The sequence below is a fragment of the Rhinopithecus roxellana genome, chromosome 14, assembly GCF_007565055.1.
Source record: "Rhinopithecus roxellana isolate Shanxi Qingling chromosome 14, ASM756505v1, whole genome shotgun sequence".
Classification (NCBI taxonomy): Eukaryota; Metazoa; Chordata; class Mammalia; order Primates; family Cercopithecidae; genus Rhinopithecus; species Rhinopithecus roxellana.
In genome coordinates, this window is record NC_044562.1 from 58,950,304 (window position 1) to 58,956,303 (window position 6,000).

General features: G+C 50.3%; 1 long non-coding RNA gene across 1 annotated transcript in view; it reads right to left on the reverse strand.

Annotated features, from left to right (window-relative positions):
• Positions 1-312, reverse strand: part of LOC104660450 — a 34,648-nt gene extending 34,336 nt beyond the window's left edge. The window contains exon 1 of the long non-coding RNA XR_747710.2: positions 242-312. This is a non-coding gene — a long non-coding RNA (uncharacterized LOC104660450). The remainder of the gene's footprint in view (positions 1-241) is intronic.
• Between the last annotated feature and the right edge of the window lie 5,688 nt (positions 313-6,000).

Below are 6,000 nucleotides of genomic sequence, written 5' to 3' on the forward strand. Positions count from 1 at the left end.
AAATAGTGGAAGCTTGCCAGGGACATCTGAGACAACTTTTCCTTTCCTCATGGAAATGGCAAAACAGCTGGCACTGCTCTTCAAGAGTGGACACAAAGCCTGGAGAAGCAGCAGACATCCCACAAAGGCGAGAGAAAGGCCAGGAGAGCCACAGAGCCTCTGCCCGGATGTACAGCTGCTGAGCCAACACCAACCAGCACTGACCCCCAAACCACCTGCCCCGTGAGAAAAACACACTTACTGGTTTACACCATTGTTTTCCGGGTATTTTATCACACGCAGCCTAATGTATTCCCACATGATGCAGGTTTTCTGCCTAGATGCAGCCCACAGCCACTCCATCTCAGGGGAGCAATAGGTGCAGGAACAACAACAAATTTCAGTCTCTCGACACAGTCGACTTTGTTGCCTCCTGACTGGCCCGCACAGCAGGTACTCCTGGTCTGTGGAAACCTTCCTTCTGCACTTTTGCCCTCCCCCAGGTCAGCGGAGGATGCTGCATTCAGCCAACAGATGGGAAACATGCAACAGTTATCTACTGATGCAGAACAAATCACCCCCACAACTTAGTGGCTTCAAATCACAAACAGTTATGATCTCACAGTTTCTGTGGGTTGGAAATCCATGCACAGCTCAGCTGAGTGCCCCCACCTTGTATTCTTGGATGAGGGTGGAGTTAAGCCCTCAGCAGGGTCTTGGGTTTTATCCGAAGGTTCAACTGGAGTGGGTTCCATGTCTAAGCTCATTCATGGCTGTTGGTAGAATTCAGCTCCTCATGGACTCTTGGACTTGGAGCCTTTGTCCCTGGAGGACCGTTGGCTCCAGTCTGTGCTCAGGCCCTTGCCATGAGGGCCTCTGCCTGGTGTAGTGCACAGCATGGCAGCTGGCCTCATTAAAATAAGGGAGAAAGGGAGAGAGGGAGGGTGCTGGGAGAGGACAGTGAGAGCAGAACAGAAGCCACCGTCTTTTTGTGTCCCACCCCATTACTTCTGCAGTGTTCTGTGTAGTCCCTTCCATACTCAAGGAGAGGGGTCCCACAAGAGTGTGAATGCCAGGCGGTGGGGATTGCTGGGCATCTCGGAGGCTGCCTCTCACAGGTGGAAAGGCAGGCCTGTGCCTTGTTCACCTGTCCTGGGGTGGCACACTTCACTTCTGCTTGCCTGTCTCATCAGGTGACCACACCTGACCACGAGGACGCTGGGAAGGCAATCTAGTGGAGGTCCAGAAGCCATGGTGAGGAGAGTGACCACAGTCAAGCTGTGCCCCACCGGGTGGACGCCCCCTTCCTCCAGGACCTGCAAGGGTCCCTGCCCTCATCGGCTCCCCCAGCCCAGGAGATGCTCTGTCTCAATTGCTGGAAGGTATTTTTCCTTCATGCTTCTGGCTAAGATACTCTGTACTTCAGATTCTTGCTCTTCCACTGAAACCTAGGGCTTGCGTTTTTGGAAACAAAATCTATAAATTCTCGCAGGGGGTGAGATTTCTGCTTTGACTAAGTCGTGACCCTCTGTGAGGCAACAAGCCTGGCGCTGCTGACCACCTGCTTGAATTGGAGGATGCACAGAGAAGGAGAGATTATGGGGGCAAAAGCAGAAGGATGGATGCCCTCCAGGGAACACAGCATACATTCTAATCCCTCAACCAAGGACTCTGATGATATCAGGCAAGCTTGTGTTCCCCCGCAAATACCTGGCCTTTGCTACTCAGGTGGGAGATGAGTCTTGGAACCACGTGCCTTTCCCATCGGGCTGCTGGGAGTGAGTGGGACCCATGTGTTCTGTGGAAACAGAGGCTCTCAACAGAGTCCAACATCGGGGCGTGGCTGCCTCACTCAGAGGTAATAACGTGGGTCAGGGTTGATGTTCCCCGAGAAAGTAATTTTAAAGTAATGTTGACTTACTCCAACCAATACCCCCGCAGACATCTTCACCATGCAAAAAAGTGTTGTGTCTAATGCATGTGTCCTAACAATGAATCACTTCACTGGGGCATCTTAGAATGCCTGACACGCACGCCACGTGGCAGCTTGGGTCTCCCCACAACACTGCTCCAGTCCTGCACACTCATCCAGAACTTGCCACCACTCCCGCTAAGTAGTGAATCTCTTTCTTCTGATCTTGGAACTGACGAGACTTGAGGGCCATCTCACTGAATAAAACGCTGCAGAAGTGACACCATATGACTTCCCAGGCCAGGACATGCAAGACGAGACAGCTTCTTCTTGGACTTCCTTTCTGTCAGGACTTTGACCTTGTAACCAAGCCACCATGGTGTGAGGAAGCCCAGGTGCTCTGGCTGACAGCCCCCGCAAGGTCCCTGCCCACACTCAGCATCAGCAACCAGACACGAGTGAGCACTCGGGCCACTTCAGACCCAGCCTGTAAACCCTCCTCGCTGGCGTCCAGGGCATGGGGAGAAGCTATCCCACCCAGCAGATTCATGAACAAAATAAAGGTTGTCATTGTTATTAGCATCAAGAGTTGGGGTTTGTTACACAGCATTAGACAATAGCCATGGCACATGCTTCCTAGCACACTGGCCGAGGTGAATAACTTGTGACATGCACAGTGAAAGCCACCTGCTAGTGGAAGGGGTGACAACAGGCAATAAACCAGTAAAACCAAACAGAAGCAGATTTGGTTTAACACTGTTTTTCCATGGTCTTGCACTCTGACCGTCATCTCCTGGGAGACCAGGGCATAATGATCAAGCCACACGCCTGTGAATGAGGATGGAAGAGTGGAAGTCGTGTCCAGAAAGGGGCACGTGAAGATGCTGCAGAATCCCCCATCTTCATGGCGTGCAGTTCTGGCACAGGCTCCCAGTGCAATGTGACACCTCCCTTCTCCAGGAAGAAGGGCCTGTATCCAGCTCTGCAGCGGTACAAGGGCATTGAAAAGGCAATGAAATGAAGTGAAACTTTGTGGGGGTTCTGGAAACAGACCCTGCCTCCACTCCTCCCACTCACAGGAGATTGTCACCAGCCGATCTGCCAGGAGCCGCTCCTGCGGCCCTGGACCACACTCGGCATGCCCTGTGGGCTGTCCCCAGAGCCCAAGCCCCCAAGGCTGTGCTGGCCTGCAGTTTCGGCTACCCTGATCTCCACCTGCAGGAGAAGCTGCAAAGATGTTTACAGTCGGGCTCTGACACCCCTACCCTGTGCAGCGGACCCAGGTGTGTGGGGTCTGAAGACACTACAACCTTGGAGACCTGCAAGAAAAAGAGAAAAATTGTAGACACAAATTTAAGCATAAAAGTGAACAGTTATTTTGAATGAGAAGAAAATTGCAACCAATTACGACTCTTTAAAAACTGACAAACACCACAAGCATCACAAAATGAAGAAAAATAGCAGCATCAGTCATTTACTAATTATCAGCCTGTTGTACATTTCTCCCAAAATTTTGTCTGTATACTTTTTGATGGTCTCTTCATACAAGAACACAACATCATTTCTATGATGAAAATGGAAAGATAATCCAGTCTCCTCCAGTATGAGTGACCTCTTTTTTCTCTTAGTTGTTGACAGTTTAGAAAAGTTCATTTTAACTTGGCAGCCTATTGTTGGTAACAACAAGAGAAATTTTAGGATTCTTGTCAAACTTAGGAAAATCTCTACCATATTTCTTTCACACCTAATCTGTAAAATATTAATCCTTTTTATGTTTTCTTGGGTAGTGAGTGTTTTTAAAAATTTCGGATTGATATTCTGAACTAATTTCACTTTTGTTGAACAGAGAGGGTTTTCAGGTGGCAAAAATTACAAATTCCTCGTAAGAATTTTTTCCCATTGGATGGGAACTACATGTTAGAGCTCCTGGAACTTCAGTCTTATTAGCTTCATGTAAATTTCTCTGAGCTTGTGTGTCCCCAGGCAGGCAAGCCTCTCAGCAGCAAAGCCAGGGCTATGCCATCGCCCATCACACAGGGCTGTGGGGAGTCAGTGCGGCCGTGCAGGTGCCAGCCCACTCCTAAGTGCTAGATACAGATGAGCTTTATCATTACTTACTGCTGTACCCCCCTGGCAAATGTCTCCACAAGACTGTAAAGTGAATACTGGCAGCATGTGTTAGAGCAGCCTGGATAGTTCTCCTGCAAAAGACAGACCTTGGAAAACCTTGGCTAACTCTTGTTTGTTTGTTTGTTTGTTTTTTGAGGAGTCTCATTCTGTCACCCAGTCTGGAGTTCAGTGATGCGATCTCTGCTCACTGAAACCTCCACCTCCCGTATTCAGGTGATTCTCCTGCCTTAGTCCCCCGAGTAGCTGGGACTACAGGCGTGCACCACCACACCCGGCTAATTTTTGTATTTTTAGTAGAGGTGGGGTTTCACCACGTTGGCCAGGCCGGTTTCAAATTCCTAACCTCAGGTGATCGGCTTGCCTCAGCCTCCCCAAGTGCTGGGATTACGGGCATGAGCCACCTCACTCAGCCAGCTAACTCTTTGGCTGTTGCCCAGTTTTTGAAGGACAGCACTGTCTTTCCAACCCTAATGGAAGCTAATTTCTTGCTTATAAAGAGTTAACTAGAAATTAGCTTCCACTAGGGGTGGAAAGACAGTGTAGTCCTTTAAAAACTGGGTGACAGCCCTACCTGCACAGCCAAATACATCTATTAGAACGGTGTGGTAAACCAGCACACGTGCAGGTGAGAACACCGCTGAGGGGAGCGCAAAAGGGGGACAGCCTCCTGGAGACTGGCTTGGCTGTGCCCTAAGATGTCAGCCACATACCACTATATGACTCAGCAGTCTAGGTTCCTGGACATTTTCTCTAGATAAATAAAAACCTGAATGTGGATGTTTATAGCAACTCTAGTCATAATCACCAAACACTGGAAAAGCGCAAATGCCCTTTAACAGTGGAATAAATGAATGCACATTTGTGTCATGGACCACTTCCCAGAAATAAAAAAGAACTAACTTGATACAGGCAACAACCTGGGGTGGGTCTCAAGATGTCACGCTGAGCAAAGGTAGCTCTGTGCTGTGGGGCTGATTCTGCTCCATTCTTGAAGAGACACCACTGTGGGGATGGTAAATAGGTCAGCAGCCCCGGGGTCTTCGGTGCAGGAGGGTGTGGTTACATGGGGCAGCAGGGGGGCGTCGTGCTGATGGAATGTGGTGGTGGTTACATAAATCTGTATGTCTATTAAAACTCACAGAACCACGCACAAACAATCAATGCTACTATGTGGCTCTAAAGTGCTGCTATAAAGAAATACCTGAGACTTGTGCTGCTGTAAAGAAATACCGGAAACTAGGTAATTTATAAAGAAAAGAGGTTTAATTGGCTCATAGTTCTGCAGGCTGTACAGGAAGCATGGCTGGGGAGGCCTCAGGAAACTTACCGTCATGGCAGAAGGCGAAGGGGCAGCAGGCACGTCTCACATGGCTGAAGCAGGAACAAGAGAGACAGCGGGGAGGTGCTGCACTCTTCAACAACCACATTCCGTGAGAACTCACCCACTAAACAGTACCGAGGGGATGGTGCTAAGTCATGGGAACTCCACTCCCATGAACTGATCACCTCCCACCAGGCCCCATCTCCAGCACTGGTCATTACAATTCGACGTGAGATTTGGACGGAGACACAGGTCCAAACCATGTCAGAGACAATGACAACTACACAACCAGGGGAGCCCTTCCAGGCCCAGATGCCCAGGACCTCAACCAAGTAGCTCATGGGGTAGCAAAGTCTGCATGCCAAGCAGGGTTTAGGCGTCTGAGCCTTGCTTGTTTCAGAAGCACACGTGGTGGAGGAGCAGATGGACTGGAGTCGGGGCCCGCGGGCAACCTCCTCCGAGGGCAGGGCCGGTATCCAGGGGATAGGAGAGAGGGGTAGCCTGGCAGCGCCTCGTAGGCATGGAAGGAGGGAAGGAGTCATGCATGTCTGAGAGGCAAGAAGATTGCCCATGAGGCTGCCTGGCCGGGGACGTGGCAGGGGGAGCCACAAGGGTCCAGGGCCCTGAGCAGCCTCCCGTGTGGTGAGATGGGTCAGGC